The sequence below is a fragment of the Lytechinus pictus genome, chromosome 8 (assembly GCF_037042905.1).
Source record: "Lytechinus pictus isolate F3 Inbred chromosome 8, Lp3.0, whole genome shotgun sequence".
Taxonomy (NCBI): Eukaryota; Metazoa; Echinodermata; class Echinoidea; order Temnopleuroida; family Toxopneustidae; genus Lytechinus; species Lytechinus pictus.
In genome coordinates, this window is record NC_087252.1 from 40,894,464 (window position 1) to 40,914,998 (window position 20,535).

Genomic DNA, 20,535 nt, shown 5'->3' on the forward strand with positions numbered 1-20,535 from the left:
TATGTACACCGGTTAACAACACAGTTTTTGCTGTGTACACTAGTTCCTATGTAATTTATGTTGGTGTCTATGCGTGGCTTATATATTACTACCATTAATCAGTCTGATCATAAACATGATTGTCTATCTCTCTTAGAATTGTCAAATGTGTATGCAGAAAACCTTGTGTTGTTGATTTTGTTACATAATTAAATATTTCAAAATTCAAAATTTCTAGTTCATATGGACATGATCAAACTAAATTGGCATTTACGAAAACCATTTTATCATGTAAACTTTTAATTCAAGCACGACCAATGAAATGATAAATAATTGGTGCCATAATAGACTACACAGATACAGATGAATAGTATGTATAACATAATGGGTTTATAGATCCAATTTAGATGTTTTTACCCCGAAGGCGTTAATGCGTTTTCATGGTTTGAATTAAGAGAAATGTAATTATAGTATCAGTAATATCTAACGTACAAACTTTAATTCTATCGGTGCCTCGTCTCGTAGGTTTACTTCTGTCAGCTCTTTGACCTGAAAATCAAAAATTGCAAATATGCTTTATGTGAAAATTAGTGGTAATTCCTGATTTGGTACAAAATCATAGTAATCAATACGTTCAATATGTACACTCTAAGAAATCCCGGTTCAAATGGGATGTAAGATACGTGGGTACACCCTTTAATACCATAGATGTGCAAGTTAGCTCTTATATGCGAGATTCCGTGTCTGTTGTACACCCATGTACTATTTACGCGCACCCCATCAGTCTCGATGATGGACGTATGGCATAGATCAGGGATTCTCAAAAAGCGGCGCGCGATCCACTTGTGGCTCACCGAGCCTTGAGGAGTGGCGTGTGGGAGCCGGAATGTAAAAAATATGTATGTAGAATTGATGTTTGATGATAATTTTACACAAAGGGAAAAACAAGTCAGTTATATTTTAAACTTAAGTCTTTATTGATTTTATATTTATTTACTCTAACGTTATGGTTTTTATATGCTTGGTGTATGGATTCATGTGCGATTGTCAATAGTATGTGCATCACGATAGATGCATTATCTCTATGATCACAAGTGAGTAAGCATTTTGTTTTGTCGGTGAAGTGGGCGCTCCAGCAATGTGTCCTGATGCCCACTGTGCCCTGTTCATGTCGCAGACTACACTGTAAAAACTGTGGTGTTAAAACTGACACCAGTTGGTGTTAATAGAGGACCACACCCTGAGGTGTTAAAATTACACCATAGAGATTGAACATAACACCAAAGAGTGTAAATGTAACAACTAAAGGTATTGTAATAACACCTATGGGTGTAAAACTAACACCACCAATTTAACCCCGGTGTAAAACAACTGGTGTGGTCCTCTATGTACACCGGTTAACACCACAGTTTTTGCTGTGTACTTTCCCCATAGTCTTGTGTGTTAAATATGAGATTTATAAAAATCGCTGTCAACAATGATAAAATCTACACATTTATCATTTGATAATTCACCCAATATATTTTTTACCCCGAAGACGTTAATTGTTTTTTCATGGTTTGAATAAAGAGAAATGCAATTAAGTATCACAAATATTTAACGTACCAATTTGAATTGTATAGGTGACTGTCCTCTTAGGTTTCCTTCTGTCAGCTCTTTGACCTGAAAATCAAATTGCAAATATGCTTTATGTGAAAATTATTGAGAATTCCTAATTTGGTACAAAATCATAGTAATCAATACATCTAATATATACACACTAAGAAATCCCGGTTCAAATGGGGTGTACGATACGTGGGTACACCCTTTAATACCATTGAGGTACAAGTTAGGTCTTATGCGAGATTCCGTGTATGTTGGACACCCATGTACGTTATACGCGCACCCCATCAGTCTCGATGATAGACGTATGGTATAGATCAGGGATTCTCAAATAGCGGCGCGCGATCCACTTATGGCGCACCGAGCCCTGAGGAGTGGGGTGTTGGAGCCGGAATGGAAAAAAATGGATATAGAATTGATTTTTTATGATAATTTTACACAAAGGGAAAAACAAGTCAGTTATATTTTAAACCTAAGTCTTTATTGAGTTTATTTTTATTTATTCTAATATTATGGTTTTTATATGCTTGGTGTATGGATTCATGTGCGATTGTCAAGAGTATGTGCATCACGATAGAGGAATTATCTATTTGATCACAAGTGATCTGATAGCCCCGTTCGTCGGATATCTATCACGTTTTCAACTATTTCTACGGCTTGTAATTTCGTATTTCCAGATTATACATTGAGAATTGATGGAATTGCTCAGATGCAGCATTCTCGCTGGCATAGCAGGAAGTAACTTGACTGCAGATATAACGAGGTGAGTTCGAGTCCCAACTAAGGTAACTAAAAAGAAATTGATACAGAAAGTGAAAGGACGGGAAATTTATACAATCTTGTTCGTTATTTTAGGTGAGGGTACATCATGCACCCTAAGGGGTAGACGTGTACGCCATCTAAGGTGCAGTTGGACACCCCAAATAAGGGTGCACACTGTACACCCCTTTTTGGGGTGTATGTGTGCACCCCTAGGTGCACTCGTATAGGGATAAGCCTGTGCACCCTATGGGTGTAAAATTGAACCCGAATTTCTTAGTGTGTAACTGGCAGTCACAGACTGAATTGTACATGTTTACACAATGCTAATATATAAATTTAGTCAAGACGTAAATAAATATATACAATTCAAATCACATATGGGTTTTAAAAAATATAAATAACACAATATTGCACACTTATCAAACAAATTGCAGACTTATTTACCATGTTATTTGTTTAATAATCTTGTCAGACTTGGAAGAAGGCAGGTCTGATTTTTTTTTTGGGGGGGGGGGTACATGAACTCACCTTATGTTTACTGATATGTCATAAATTGAAAGCGTTTGTTTTCAGTGGAGGTAACAATTTTTTCTAATTCTAAAGCGAAATTTCTTCTCTTCGACTTTAAAGTGATGTCAAATTTAAGGTATTTAGAGCCATGTCATATGATACATGCTTGGTTCCTAATACTATCTTGCATGCCCTTTTCTGGACAGTTTCAATAACGTTTATCTGTTTCAAAGTAAGAGAAGCAGCGAAAAGATATACTAGTACACGATACTCTCGGACTGGTGTTACATACCTTGTATACACTGTTGACAAATCACATTCTGGTAGACACGATTCATTGTAAGCTTTCAATCTTTTTAGTATATATAATTTTATGTTGCTTTTTTTCATCATTTGAATTGATTTTCACTGTAGTTATACATGGTAATGGGGTGTTATTTATATAGATCAATTGTGGTTGAAGAGGTGATGATGTTATGGGCCAGGGATAATGATTAATGGCGTAAAAATAAACCAAACAAGGAATAAGCATTATGCCTAAGAGAGCGGGGAGATATACGGCGTGTCCCATAGAATATACTGATTACGAGCGCATGAGGTACCGGTAATATTTTCATATACGTCAATTTGTTCATTTATTCATTTCCAAGTTTCAAATACATTTTTTTCCATAGTAGTAAAATCAACATGAATGCGTATGATTTATAAAAAAAATCACTTATTATAATAATGGCAAAGTACGGGAAATGGGATGGCGATTGTTGCTGTGTGAAAGCATTAGTAATTCGGTCAGCAAACATGATTGCATATATGGCCTAGAAAAGTCATAAGAAGATGAGACTGGTTAAGTAGGAATCTTATTCATTATAATTATTGATAAAACAAACCAAACAATGTGAGCGTTGTTAGAATCGTAGACATAAAACTATAACACATCGCTGATTACACGTGTTAAACTTTGTTAAAACCGATTCAAAATGTTATTACATTACATTTATGGCCAGAGGATTCCATATTGACATAGCACGGTATCTGAAAGTACTGTATACCTATTATGAAGATTTCATTCTGTTTCTGGTAGAACGTGTATGGTTTCTTTATAGTGATACTTCAATATCAATTAATCAAATAGTGTGCTTCGACTTAAAGGAATCCCCAAACATCACTATTTCTAAACAATTCCTTAAAAAGATGCTAATTTGCCATTGCTTTACATAAACAAGTCAATCTACCATATAACTAAAACTCCCATGATACAACTTGCCTACCGACCTATTACCGCATCCTGTCATGCTCCTCTTCGCACCTCTAATTGTACCTGCACCCCTCCTCTCTCCCTTCATTTGCCTCTCTGTTCCTCCCTCATTATCACAATTATTGTAACCATATTATAATTTTTTTTTATTATTACTATGATCATTTATTCTAATTTGGGTCACTATTTCGTTGTTACCTTCGATATTTTGTATAGCCTCCTTTAAAACTATCTTCCGTCACTATTTTATACTATAGTTTTGTAATGTTGCCTTTACGTGATGAAACTAACTTTCAGGGGCTTGCCTCCCATACAAGCTTTGTTTTTCTTGGCAAGCCCCTCCGTTCTGTCTGTTTTGTATAGTTATTAGTCAAAGTTACTTTCGTTCGCATTAGTTCTCATTGTTTATACCTTCTAATTCTAATGCTTTATTCCGATTCATATTGTACTTTAAATATGACTATGTATTGTTAGTTTGATTTTGTTGTTCTTTGTGAACGGAAAATGAATAAAATCATAAAATCATATATTCTCCTTATTTAAATGTATAGTCTGGTTTACAGCTCCTGCATGAATGGTTCTGGTGATTCAACCATCTGCAAGTTCTAACACAACCTGTGTATGTCATGTCATCACAGGTCTATATTGATATCAAATAATACACACATCGTCGGCGGTCTTCCGAACCGTCGTATCCCACATACGACGGTGCAAACCCATTTCAGAGAAAATCGACTTCAAAGTTTACTATAATTTTACAACTTAGTTCCCTAGCCTTACAGCATATTCATCGCTAGAAAAATACATGGTTTGAAAGACCAAGACAATTGCTTGACAATGGTAGCATTATTTTTACACAAAAGCAAGGACCAGAGAAAATATCGCAAAAGAGCTACATGATTGTAATTTCGGTTTGAGCGGTTTAGATTTCCCCTGTACAAAAACGCCATAGGGTATTCAACAACCCTGACCACGATTTCAATGAGCGCGGTCAGTCAAAACGTCGTATCGCTTTTCACGTGCAAAGTCAATGCAGTGCAGATGGCCGATACGACAGTTTAGCTGACCGCGCGCATTGAAATCGCGGTCAGTCAAAACAATGTATCGCTCTGTCTCAGTACACGTTTCCAGTGGGATTAAAAATTGTATGGCAACGCCGTGAAAATCCTCTCATATCTCAGGAAATAAAATAAATTTCTGCCTATAAATTTAGTTATGAATTGAAGAGGACTTGTATTTTAGTTTTCTGCAAAAATCTCAAAATCAATTTTTTTTTAAACAAAATTGACTGATACGACGGTTCGGATGACCGCCGACGGCATAATACATCTGTGACTGAAACTATATAAACAAATTAACAAACACAAACCTGGGATGAACCAGACATTTCTTTCTGTTGGTGAACTGATGTCCTTTGTCCCATCGTCTCTTTAACCTGAAAATAAAATATTTTACATATCATTGATGTGAATGAAGTACTAACAATACCTTTGGCCCCTGCATAAAAAGTTACTACTACGATATGTTACATCCAATAACTTGAATGTGATACTGGATTTTGATTGGATAATGTATACTGTTAGTTGCCATGGTAGTTACCGTTGGATGGAACCCTGCACTGTAAAAACTGTGGTGTTAAAACTGACACCAATTGGTGTTAATAGAGGACCACACCCTGAGGTGTTAAAATAACACCCTAGAGATTGAACATAACACCAAAGAGTGTATATGTAACAATCATAGGTGTTGTAATAACACCTATAGGTGTAAAAATAACACCACCAATTTAACACCAGTGTAAAATAACTGGTGTGGTCCTCTATGTACACCGGTTAACAACACAGTTTTTGCTGTGTACACTAGTTCCTATGTAATTTATGTTGGTGTCTATGCGTGGCCTATATATTACTGCCATTAATCAGTCTGATCATAAACATGATTGTCTATCTCTCTTAGAATTGTCAAATGTAGATGCAGAACCTTGTGTTGTTTATTTTGTTACATAATTAAATATTTCAAAATTTCTAGTTCATATGGACATGATCAAACTAAATTGGCATTTACGAAAACCATTTTATCATGTAAACTTTTAATTCAAGCACGACCTATGAAATGATAAATGATTGGTGCCATATTAAATAGACTATACAGATACAAATGAATAGTATGTATAACATAATGGGTTTATAGATCTAATTTTGGGTTCATATGTTAAACCTGACTTCAGAATACGGGCCATAGAATATAGTAATTATGAGCGCATGAAGTACCGTGAATCTTCCATAAACGTTAATTTGTTCATTTTATTCAATTCCAAGTTCAAATACATTTCATTCTTTCCATAGTAGTAAAATCAACATGATTGCGAATGATCAATACAAATTATAACTTATTCCAAAAATGACAAGGTACGGGATATGGAATGGCAATCGTTGCTGTTTGAAAGCATTAGTAATTTAGTCAGCAACCATAATTGCATATAAGGCCTAGAATGAGACTGATTAAGAAGGAATCTTATTTATTATAACTATTGATAAAAGAAAGCAAATAATGTGAACGTTGTTAGATTCATAGACATAAAACCATAGCACATTGTTGATAACAATGTCATGTGTTAAACTTTCTTTTAAAATAGATTTATAAATATTATTAAATTTTATTTTCTTTTTGCCTGAAGACTCCATATTGACATAGTATGGTATCTGATAGAAAGTACTGTATACCTCATTGTGGAGATTTCATTCTGTTTCTGGTATAACGTGTATGGTTTCTTTTAATAGCATTTCAATATCAATTAATCAAATATTGTGCTTATACTGTGATCACATATTCCCCCTATTGGTGATACCATGTATAGCCTGGTTTACAGCTCCTGCATGAATGGTGCTGGTGATCCAACAGCATGTATAAATTCTAACCCAACCCGTATTGTGTCATATAATCATAGGTCTATATTGATATCAAAGAATACACACATAATATAAATATGATTGAAATGATATCAACAATTTTAAGAACACAAACCTGGGATGAACCAGACATTTCTTTTTTTAATGGACTGATGCCTTTAGTCTTTTCCGCTTTTTAACCTGAAAAAAAAAGTATATATCAGTGATGTGAAGAAAATACTGACAATACGTAGGACCATTGAATAAAAATTTACGATTACTATAAATATAACATCAAATGGTAACTTCAATGGAATGCTCGATATTGATTGGATAGTGTATGCTGCTAGTTGCCATGGTAGTTACCGTTGAATGGAACCCTACGCTAGTTCCTATATAATTGATTTTCGTGTCTATGAGTGGCCTATGTATCACTACCATTAATCAGTCTGAACATAAACATGATTGTCTATATATCTCTCTTAGAATTGTCAAATGTATATGCAGAACATCTCGACTTGTCTATTCTTTTATAAATATAATTGAATATTTCAAACTCTTTAGTTCAATATGGCCATGATCTAACTAAATTGGCATTTACGAAAACCATTTTATCATGTAAACTTTCAATTCAAGCACGACCTATGAAATGATAAATGATTGTTGCCATAATAGACAACAAATCCAATCGCATAGTATGTATAACACGATGTATTAATAGATCTTATTTTGGGTTCATAATCATGCACTATTTGCTTATCAAGATAACCCGCACCAGCATAATTGAGATTCCATCAACAAACCGGAAATCAAACTTTCCATAGATTCGTCCTATTCACATACATCCTGGATTGCAAAGAATGTACATTCTAAAAAAAAGTATTGGGTAAAAATGCTCCGTGACGGTAATTATGTGTCCAACCCCCCCCCCCCCCCCCAAAAAAAAAAAGTAGTAGGTCTGTGCCGCGGGCGAGACAATAAACGGGGGCCTTGGAGCGGGCAAATTGTAGAAAGGAGGGTCCTTGGAACGGGCGTCGGAATTACAAATGTTTGTGAAAACGGGTGTCCTTGGAACGGGTCGCCTGCGCGTGAGTGCGTATTCATCCAAATGGAACGGGTATACGTGCATGCAGCTAGCCCGGCGGCACGGGCGCCGGGTGCGCTAGCGCAGAGGCGATGGTCGGACAGCGCTTTGCGGCCGCTTTTCACCAAAATAATATTGCGGCTTATTGTAGCAGATCAATACGGCCGAAACGGCGTAACGGAAAATATGCAAAGCTTTGGAGCGGATTTTTTTTTTTCCTTAATAAGAAGAAATTGATATGCTTTCGAGCGGCTTTCTTTGTTCTTTTTCTCAATAAGACAAAAATGCTATGCCTTGGAACGGAAATTTGAGTGTAAAAATGGGGGTCCCCTCCGTGGCACATACCCACTATGAATTATATACTGAGTGCCCCCCCCCCCCCGGGTCCAACTGACATTGGGCATTTCTATTTACCCAGTGTGATGACAATTTTGACCATTCTAAAATAATTGCCACTTTTGTTTTTAACCTTGCTTGACAATATGGACCGGCCATTTCCGTCAATGGCTCGTCGGATATCTTTACCTCTTCCAACTGAAAATAGATATAAGAAATTAAGACCTATCTTGTCCACAACACACGCCAACATTACAGCCAGGAGGATTAAATAAAATCTTCTCTTCAGTGACTTCTAGAAGCGCTAAACATCTGCTCACAAAGTTTTGTTAACAGTCACCACCCACAAGCATTGCGGGGACACCAAAATAGATATACGTGTTTACTGACGCCAAATCTATAACCCCCAAATTCGATTACTCCATATGGTTCATAATTAACCCTTTGCGTGCGACGGGCTTCCACAGAAGCCCAGCGAGTCGTTCACTTAGCTACGACGGGCTTCTACAGAAGCCGAGATTTGTTTGGTTAAATTCGATGAAGTTTTTCAGCTTTTTCGTTATTGTTATGTACTAAAACCTTTCCCACTATTTCCTTTATAAACCTATTTCGATAATCAAATGAAAAAAAAATATACAGCTACGTGGAGAAAAATCCCCAAAATATGAAATCATTTGAACTTTACCCGAATTTTTCGTTGAAGTCAGACGGGGAGGATAAATTTTGTGACGTGCACGTACATGCGCGCACACTAGGCCTGATCACGTGATTTGATCCATATCGTTGTTCTGAAAGATAAGCTAAAATCTTTTCTGGAAGATCGTCACGTAATAACCTACGCGTTTATTCACCATTTTCGTCTTATTTGTTTCATCAAGAAGATATCACTATAGATAGAATGATATTTCCTTGTTTATTGTTTATTGTTTATTCAATAAGGGGTAGCCCATTCAACATAAGTTGATCTCCCATGGGGCCCCTATACACAATAATATAATAACAGAAAATATTTACAGATAAAAACATTCAAAATAGCTTAACATATGCAAAAAATGTAATACAAGTTCAATTGCGAAGACATCAATAATAAACATTGCAAAATTAGAGAGATTATTTCAATGGTATTGAAACATTCAAATACATAAATTTTACAAAGTAGTAAGTGCCAGCGTAAACCTTAATTGTCAATCGACCTGAGATGTTTTTTAAGATTATATTTAAATGAATTGAAAGATGACGATTCCCGTAAGATGACCGGCAAGCTACTCCACAGTTTTGGACAGGCGTAAAATAGGGAATGCTTGCAATAACGACACTTCGGAATTAGTCCGGGGGCTGGGAGAGTTTATTCAGCTGATCGGGTACAAAAGGTTTGATGGTCCAAAAATGTTGGCATGATATCAGTGGTCAAGAAAATGTGTTGCTGCCGGGTCAAATCCTGTACGGAGGGCCCACAGGGCCCCATTTTTGTCGGCCATCTTGAATTTTTCATGAAAATAAATTATTTTTATATTTTTGCACAAACAATGGAAAAATATTAAATAAATACACATTTCACATTGATTCAGACAGTAGAAATCGATTGCAAGTGTTTTCAGGACAGTCCGGTTAATATTTTTTGAAAAATATAAGAATTTATGCCAAAATTTTCATGTTTTTAGGCAAAAATTTGCATGTGCATTGAAATCTTTCTGTTTTCTCATTAATATCAACAATCAATGCAAAATATCAGCATTCAACACGTAAGAGAATATATTAACGCGAACATTGATATGCTTCATGACAGTATTAATGTCTTAACTTGCTTAGATATAGGGGAAATACCTCCATATGCATTCCCCGATATTGCGATAAAATGACACCAAAAAGCAACCTCCGTCACTAGTCACACTAGTAATACCGATTTCAATGCGCTCGCTAGCTTGCCTTTCAAAAGAGTACAATAGACTCAATTGGTCTTGCCTCGCCTTTGTTGGTGTCACTAGCATGCATTAATGCATGTAATGAGCGTCGCGATAGAAAAGTGTACTAGTATATTACATTATGGCTATGAGGGCAAAATGCTTCTTTTTTTTGTTTACACATTTAAGCAACTTTTATGTTAATGAAACCTCTTGGAAAAGTTAGAGGAGGGATTGCTCTGCATGTCGCAAGCAATTTCATTCGGACACCTCAAAACATAGTCCCGCAAGAGCCTGTCGAAGATGCCCCACCCTTATCCGAAGCTTGACTACTAAAATATCTTGCCTTTTGGAGCCCTCATTGTGGCAAAATGATGTTTCGGTTAGGTAAAAAACAACTTTTATTTTCTTGAAATAACTTGGAGACGAAAGAGTAGGCTTTTCTCTATCAGCTACATTTAAAGAAGTGAGGGCACAACAAAGCCTACCCTCTCAGGGGGCTGCCCATTTCTTGGAAAATTCGTCATTTTGGAGCCACATTGATGAGAAAAGTGTTTAAACTATGTAATAAAACCACTTTTATTGTTTTAAACCACTTGAAGACAAAAGAGTAGACATTCTTCTATCTGTTACATATAAAAAATTACTGAAAAATGGAAGCCACCCCCGTCAGTGGGATGCCGAAAACACTATCCCCTTTTTCCGTATTTTGCAAATTTATGGAAAAATCTGCAAATTTGGTGCTCCCACTGAGGCTAAAGGGTGTTTCTGCTAAAAGGCAATCCATTTTGTTGTCTTAAAACCACATGGAGACAAAAGAGTTGCCTTTCTTCTATCAGTTACATAATAAGCGGTGCTGGTACAGCAAAGCCTACCCCCGTCATGGGCTCCTGAAATTACCCACCCCTTTCTGTATGTTACCTTTTTTATTAGAAAATCTGCGAATTTGGAGCCCAAATTGGGGCAAAAAGATGTTTCTCCTAAATAGCAAAACACTTTCCTTGTCTTATTCCACTTCGATGCAAAAAAGTAGTGTTTTTCTATCTGCTACATTATAACGAAGTACCGCCACATCCAACCCCTATTTCGCATTTTTCTAGGAAAATTCGCCATTTTGGAGCCCCAATTGAGACCAACGGCGTTTCCGCTTTGCAGAAAGTAACTTTTATTGTTTTGTAACTCGTGTAAGAGCAAAGGTAGGATTTTCTCTATCAGCTTTATTTGAAGACGTGCTCTCACACTGAAGCATACCCCCGCCAGGGGCTGCCGAAATCACCCACCCCTTTTCCGTATTTAACACTTTGATTAGAAAATCTGCGAATTTGGAGCCCACATTAAGGCACAAAGATGTTTCTCCTAAACAGCAAAACACTTTCATCGTCTTAAAACCACTTGTATGCAAAAAGTAATATTTTCTGTATCTGCTACATTATAACGAAGTGCTGCAACATCGAAGCCTACCACCTTAGGGGGCAGCTGAAGTCACCCAACCCCTATTTCGTATTTTTCAAGGAAAATTCGCCATTTTGGAGCCCCAATTGCGATCAACGGCGTTTCCGCTTTGCAGAAAGTAACTTTTATTGTTTTGTAACTCGTGGGAGAGAAAAGGTAGGATTTTCTCCATCAGCTTCATTTGAAGACGTGCTCGCACATAGAAGCCTACCCCCAACAGAGGCTGCCGAATCCCCCTCCCTTTGCCTATTTTCCCACTTTATTGAATAATTCGCAGTTTTTTACCCCTTGTTCAGGTAAATTAGCATTCCTGCTATATAATGAAGCGAATTAATTTTTTGAAGCAACTTAAAGATGAAAGAATAGGCTTTCTTCTACTTGCAAAAAAGCTACATGCACAAAACGTGCTGGCGCATCGAAGCTATACTCAATTCATATAAAAAGATGTTGGCACATCGACGCCTACAAGAGGGTAGGCGTAGATGTGCAAACATCTTTTTATTTGAAGCTGATATTAAAAAAAAAAAAAATAATTTCCAGGTGGTTTGAAAAAATAAAGTGACTTTACTATTGTATCAGAAACGCCCTTTGCCTCAATGGCGACTCCAAAATAACGAGTTAGACTAAATGGACAAACAGGATCGGGTGACTTAGTATTCGGCAGCCCCTGAAGAGGGTAGGCGTCGATGTGCCATGCAGCACTTCTTTAATTAAAAAGCCTACTCTTTCATCCCAAAGCCCAGGGGAGTTGAACAAAAATAGAAGTGGTTTTACTTAATAGCAGAAATACATTTTTGCATCAATGGGGCTAAACACTGCGAATTTTCCAATAAAGAGGGAAAATAGGCAAAAATGTGGGGGTGACTTCAGCAGCCCTGGAATTGAGAAGCATGTAGCTTTTTTGCATGTAGAAGAAAGCCTATTCTTTAATCTTTAAGTTGCTTCAAAAAAATAAATTCGCTTCATTATATAGCAGGAATGCTAATTTACCTGAACAAGGGGTCAAAGCATCTGTTGGGGGTAGGCTTCTTTGAGCGAGCACGTCTTCAAATGAAGCTGATGGAGAAAATCCTACCTTTTCTCTCCCATGAGTTACAAAACAAGTTACTTTAAGTTATTTTCTGCAAAGCGGAAACGCCGTTAGTCTCAATTGGGGCTCCAAAATGGCGAATTTTCCTAGAAAAATAGGGGTTGGGTGACTTCAGCTGCCCCCTGAGGGGGTAGGCTTCGATGTGGCAGCACTTCGTTATAATGTAGCAGATAGAGAAAATACTACTTTTTGCATCAAAGTGGGTTTAAGACGATGAAAGTGTTTTGCTGTTTAGGAGAAACATCTTTGTGCCTCAATGTGGGCTCCAAATTGGCAGATTTTTCCCATAAATTGGCAGAATACGGGAAGGGGCCGAATGACTTCAGGAGCCCCCTTAGGGGTAGGCTTCTATGTGCCAGGACTTCGTTATATGTAGCAGATGGAAAAATTTCAATTTTTCCTGTAGCAGATGGAAAAATATCAATTTTTCCTATCCAAGTGGTTTTAAGACAATGAAAGTTGTTTGCAAGATAGGAGGAACATCTTTTTGCCCCAATTTGGGCTCCAAATTCTCAGATTTTCTAATAAAAAGGTAAAATGCGGAAAAGGGTGGATGATTTCTGGAGCCCTTGACGGGGGTAGGCTTTGCTATACCAGCACTTCGTTATATGCAACTGATGCTATGATAAATGCTATTCTTTTGTCTCCAAGTGGTTTAAGACAATGAAGGTGGTTTGATATACATAGAAGAAACATCTTTTTGCCTCAATATGGGCTCCAAATTTGAAGATTTTCTAATAAAAAAGGTAAAATACAGAAAAGGGGTGTGTAATTTCAGGAGCCCCTGACGGGGGTAGGCTTTGCTGTACTAGCACCACTTATTATGTAACTGATAGAAGAAAAGCATGTCTTTTGTCTCCATGTGGTTTTAAGACAACAAAATGGATTGGTTTTTTTTAGCAGAAACACCCTTTAGCCTCAGTGGGAGCACCAAATTTGCAGATTTTTCCATAAATTTGCAAAATAAAGAAAAATGGGATAGTGTTTTCGGCATCCCACTGACGGAGGTGGCTTCCATTTTTCAGTAATTCTTTATATGTAACAGATAGAAAAATGTCTACTATTTTGTCTTCAAGTGGTTTAAGAAAATGAAAGTGGTTTCATTACATAGTCGAAACACTTTTCCATCAATGTGGCTCCAAAATGACGAATTTTCCAAGAAATGGGCAAAATACGAAAAAGGGGATGGGTGACCTGGGGCAGCCCCCTGAGAGGGTAGGCTTTGTTGTGCCCTTACTTCTTTAAATGTAGTTGATAGAGAAAAGCCTACTCTTTCGTCTCCAAGTGATTTCAAGAAAATAAAAGTTGTTTTTTACCTAACTGAAGCATCATTTTGCCACGATGAGGGCTCCAAAAGGCAAGATATTTTAGTAGTCAAGCTTCGGATAAGGGTGGGGTACCTTCGACAGGCTCTTGCGGGACTATGTTTGAGGTGTCCGAATGTAATTTATTGCGACATGCAGAGCAATCCCTCCTCTAACTTTTCCAAGAGGTTTCATTAACATAAAAGTTGCTTAAATGTGTAAAAAAAAACGCCTTTTGCCCTCATAGCCATAATGTAATATACTAGTACACTTTTCTATCGCGACGCTCATTACATGCATTAATGCGTGTAGTCACACCAACAAAGGCGAGGCAAGACCGATTGAGTCTATTGTACTCTTTTGAAAGGCAAGCTAGCGAGCGCATTGAAATCGGTATTACTAGTGTGACTAGTGACGGAGGTTGCTTTTTGGTGTCATTTTATCGCAATATCGGGGAATGCATATGGAGGTATTTTCCCTATATCTAAGCAAGTTAAGACATTAATACTGTCATGAAGCATATCAATGTTCTCGTTAATATATTCTCTTTCGTGTTGAATGCTGATATTTTGCATTGATTGCTGATATTAATGAGAAAACAGAAAGATTTCAATGCACATGCAAATTTTTGCCTAAAAACAGGAAAATTTTGGCATAAATTCTTATATTTTTCAAAAAATATTAACCGGACTGTCCTGAAAACACTTGCAATCGATTTCTACTGTCTGAATCAATGTGAAATGCGTATTTATTTAATATTTGTCCATTGTTTGTGCAAAAATATGAAAATAATTGATTTTCATGAAAAATTCAAGATGGCCGACAAAAATGGGGCCCTGTGGGCCCTCCGTACAGGATTTGACCCGGCAGCAACACATTTTCTTGACCACTGATATCATGCCAACAGTTTAGGACCATCAAACCTTTTGTACCCGATCAGCTGAATAAACTCTCCCAGCCCCCGGACTAAATAACAAGATCGTGCCTGACGGACTGCCTCGTATTTTTCGAATGGATTTTGTTTAGATCCTGAAAATAATTTGAGTAGTATTCTGGTGCGAGTCCATGAACACATTTATAAACAAATATATATCGAAAATAAATGATTCTGTACTTGAAGGTTGTCCAATCTAGATTTGAAAACATTTCTTTAGATGGGGTATATATGTGACATCTAAGGATCAAACGGGCTGCTCTTTTTTGGAGTTTGGTAATTCGATCCACATGAATCTGAAAACGATTTCCCCATATCTCACAACAATAATTCATTTGTGATTCAATAAGGCACATATATAATGATTTCAGAGTATCATTTTCTACAAAAGGACGAATTCTTTTTAACATAGCAAGTCCAGCAAATATTTTTTTACAAACAGAATCTACTTGATCATGCCACAAAAGATGTCTATCAATTATAACACCTAGACATTTCATACTAGAGCATTGACTTATCTCGTTACCATTATGGTTTATGTGAATACAATAATTTCTATGTATATGAAGTTTTTGTTTACTCCCTAAGACCATGACTTTTGTTTTCTCTGTATTCAGATATAATCTGTTATCTGAAATCCATTTGCATATAGAATTAAATTCAAGTTGTAATTTATATTCTACTTCTTGAATAGAACTACCGGTGACATACAGAGTGGTATCATCTGCGTACATGATTACATTTCCATCCTTTAGGACACGGACCACATCGTCAATGAATATAAAAAAAGAAGAGGCCCTAGGATCGAGCCTTGGGGAACTCCGATGGAAAGGGAACGTTCATTTGATATAGTTTGTCTTATTGAAACTTGTTGTTTTCTATTCGTAAGAGGATTTAAACCAAGATAATGAGCCATCAGACAAACCTATTTTCTTCAGCTTTGCTAACATAATTGATGAGTCAACTGTATCAAATGCTCGTTTTAGATCAATAAAAATGGCACCAATGATTTTACCATCGTCAATAGCACGTATCCAGGTATCGGTTAATGCAGCAAGTGCTGTGGAAGTACTGTGACCCGGTCTAAATCCAAATTGAGATTTCGATATCACATTATTAGAAACGAGATAATCATAAAGCTGCCGATGTACGAATTTCTCTAAGACCTTACTAAGAATTGGGAGTATGAAAATAGGGCGATAATTGGGTATTGCACTGGTGTCGCCTTTTTTATACAAAGGAAGAACTTTGGCATGTTTCCAATCATCCGGGTAAGTGCCAGACGATAAAGACAAGTTTATTAACTGAGTGATGCTGGGGACTATGACATCACCAGCAGATTTTATAAGTTTAACACTTATTTCATCAATACCGGTTGACTTAGCTAAATCCAAATTGGTTATAATTTTCTTAACGGATTCAGATTCAACAACATCAAATTCAAAAGTATTATCAGAGGTAGAATTATTTTTGTCAAAATGAAAATTTGATGGATTAAAAGTATCTTTTAAGTTGTCGCAGTATACAAGGTCGTTATAATTGATTTCAATTAAATATTTATTAAATGCATCAGCAATAGTAGTATCACTATCATACGTTTTATCATTCAAATGAAAAGTTTGTGGTAATTCCTTTTTTGTCTTAGGTATAAATGAGCGCAGACATTTCCACATACGTTTTGGATCGCCTTTGCATTTGCTGATTTCAGATTTTAAGTACTCACTTTTACTTTGATTGAGAGCACTAGTTACTTTATTCCTTAAAGTTTTGAATTCAGACCACAATTTGTTGCATTCACTAACTGTTTCTACATTATCCTGACATACATTCTTTTTGGCAGACAAAAATATTTTATGAATTTTGTCTCGCCTTGACATTAATACACGGATATCAGCATTAATCCAGGGATTAGATTCTTTACGAACTCTCAGCTGTTTTTTAGGTGCAATAACATCAACAACTTTCATAAAGAGTGATTTCCACTCATGCAAATAATAATTAACATCAGTATAAAGACTATTTTTTTATAAGTTCATGATTGCATTAGATAACAATGATTTAAATTTCGCAAGATCAAAGTTTTTAAAAGATCTATATTGAATCTATATTTTATGAACTGGGCTTGGCTTATACTTTGTATGTAGTTTACGGATAACATAAACCAGGAAATGGTCACTAAGTGATGTATGGACACATCCATGCTCACAAATATTTTCAGTTCTTGATGTAAATACAGTGTCAATCAGAAATTCAGATTTATCTGTTACGCTAGTAGGGGAAGTGATAATTTGATTTAAATTGAAGGAATTCATGATAAAGTCAAGTTTGCCAGTGGTATTCAAATTACGGGTGTTGAGGTAGTCGCAATTTAAATCACCTAAAAAAAGTACTTCATTAGTTGATGTATGGGAGCTATGAATTCTCTCTAAAATATCTTCCAGTTTATCCTTGGTTTCATTGATCGATTGTATTTTCAGAAAAAAAAGCTTGTAATGTCTTTTTAGTACTTTGAGCTGATCGCGGTGCACTTTTGAACTTTTTCCCTCCCCATCATCCCTCTTCTCATTATTTTTCTCTACTATTCTAAAAAAAAAAAGAATAGAAAAGAAAGCAGTTTAGCACACCATTTATCTTATGCTCTTTTCAAAAGGGAAACGTCCATATAGTTCATGATATCAGCACTACCGAAACAAAAGAATGTCTGGGCGGCAACTCAAACAAATTCCTTCCGAAAAGAGCAGGATACAGATGGTCAACGCCCCGAACAAAAGGAAGATTAGTGTTTATCGGCAGGATAACCTATTGAATACTCTTCGTACTTAGCAATACAAACAGTTTTTATGAATACCTTTTTTCCGACCAACATACCTTATCTAAAAAAAAAAAAAATTGTCTCAATTACCAACAAAACAGGTGCTTATGACATCGGTCAGTAAATTCATTTTACATAAAAGCGCCTTCCATGGGTGATGATGCATATGAGGATGAAAGAAGAATCATTTAGGGAAATTATAGGGGGAAAATGTTTATATGTCACGGAGAACGAGAGAGAATGAGAGACAGAGATAAAACGGGGAATAGACAAGTGCGCTTTTGCTAGAAAATCCATGATATACTTAAACGAATAACAACATGACTTTATTTTTTTTTTAGATTACTTAAAAAAAACACCCAAAACGTTTGTTTGTCGCATCTATGTCCTCAGATCCTTTTCAAACTGATGACTTTTTATTATTATTGTTTTACCTAGCTACCCCCCCCCCCCCCCGACAGAAATGTTCTGACCTATACACTCTAATATTGCTTGTTTGTCTCCTCTCTCCTATTTTCTGTTTTTAATTGCGAGTAACGCGGTAGAAAAGATAAGAATATAGACCGTCCTGGCTAGTTTTTTCCCCGTTACGACCCCCCGCCCCCCCCCAAAAAAAAGTAATAATCATTTTTAAAAAATCGCATTTGAGATGTTTACTATGGTTAGCATCCAAACCAAAATATTTGGAAAAAAAAAAATGTTATACAGGGAGAGCAATGTTTTTTTTCTTATGGTACAGGGTTTGAGCTGTGGGACGGGGGTGAATCGGCTAAAAAAAATTATTTTTAATTCATGTCAATATGCAGAATGAATTTAAAATATGTTAGGTTTTAAAAACTCTTTATCTTATTCTCCCCTTTTCTCATAGATGAAAATTTTTGCATTGAAAAGTTGACGCAAACATTATCACTTAAAATTATAAAACCAATAATGAACTAGGTTTCCTCGCCTGAAATAAAGGAAAAAGAATGATATGAGAAATTACGTTAAGGCACCCACTACAAAGAAAACACGTTTGTCTGGCGTGTCACCAGACAAAACCCTCTCAATCCTACAAACTTTGATTCATGTGTGACCTACCCCCCCCCCCAAAAAAAAAAAAAAAAAAAAAAAAAAAGTTGATACCGACCCAAATTTTATTGATTTTCTTACTTTTTCGCGAATTTCTTTTTTTTTAACCGGCGAATTGCGTAGTAGAAAAGATTTCATATAGAAAAAAAAATTGTTTCCTTTACTGCAAACTTTGGGGCGCTTACCCTGGTTAGCATATAAACCAAAATATCTTATTTTTAAAATAAAAACAGGGACCGATGAGCGTTTTGGTAATGGAGGGGTTGAGCTGAATGTGGCAGGGAGTGAACTTGCAAAAAAAAAATCACAAATTTATATAGACTTCAGAATTTTTGTACATGTTTGCTGAAAGGGGTGAGGACTGAAACTTCCTACCAACTCCGCAGCCTCTGTACTATTAGATAAAATGATTAGAACGATAGAGACAAAAATGAATGCTAACTATTAGGAATTTTTTTTTTATAATTTATTTATTACTTTGTTTTCGGTTGTGAAACCAAGGAGACAAATTGAAAATAGAACAAAACGAAATAAAAAAAAACTTTTTATTGCGTAGGCTATAATTTATTCAATAAAAAATACTTTCTCTTACTTTCAGTGATTGCTAGCATGGCTCTTTTTTAGGGAAAAGTAAGATAAAGAAAGAAATGTAGAAAGTGACAAGAAGAGAGTTGGGAGGTATGATTTTAGACTTACAATTTTAGCCACTTTTACTCGTTTAACTCTGAAATAATTTCAGGATATTGCAAATTGAATACCGGTGCGCAAACTTCAGGAACAAAATTATTTTATTATCACAGATGCGTGGAAATTCGAATTAAATGAGACATATAATTTATGAAAAAAAAAATAATAACTTTTAGTAAAAGTTTGAGGCCTCTGTCTTGCCATTACCCTAAGCCCCAAGTTCACAAAAAATAGTTTAGTCGTGCATTTTGATACGATGATCCTCATCATCATTTTGTCTTTTGCGAAAGATTTCTACCTACATGTACGTTATCAATATATAAAATGGAAGATGATATTAAATCTATTGTGAAGTGACAGTTACAATAGTGATTTTAAAAGGTTTTTCGGGATATTATTTGAGAAACGGGGGGGGGGGGGGGGGCTAAATTTTCGACATGATGACCACGATGCAATTGGACGAGAGGCCCACAAATGCAACCATCTCCGATCAATACAAGTTGGCAAAATCAAGGCATAGTCTCGGAACCGTTTCCGATGAAGAGAGACGGGGGGGGGGGGACGTAAGATGTAATGTAAAATGACAGGTACTGAGAAGAAAAAATAGAGAGAAAGGATTGAGGGGGATGGGGCAGGTATCCAAATCGGGGAGAAGGAAGATGATACAGATATAGGGGTATAGAAAGACGATAGATATAAGAAAGGGAGTGAAAGCGGTAAAAAATACCTTAAGTTACAGGTTAGAAACCAGAGAAAGGGAAAACGAGGAAATCCCTAATTGGTACCGTTTTATAAATACGTGCACATTTTATATTGACAAACGCACAATAATTTAAACAATTTACAATCCGCCAGTCAAATAGAAGGA

The 20,535-nt window shown here is 36.2% G+C and overlaps 1 long non-coding RNA gene across 1 annotated transcript; it reads right to left on the reverse strand.

Moving 5' to 3' along the window:
* Positions 1 to 469: 469 nt before the first annotated feature.
* On the reverse strand, positions 470 to 7,207 carry LOC135154999 (uncharacterized). Its single transcript, XR_010294350.1, has 4 exons — positions 7,133 to 7,207; positions 5,478 to 5,543; positions 1,585 to 1,641; positions 470 to 528 (listed from the first exon to the last, which is right to left on the reverse strand). It is a non-coding gene; the product is annotated as an uncharacterized LOC135154999 (long non-coding RNA).
* Positions 7,208 to 20,535: the final 13,328 nt, after the last annotated feature.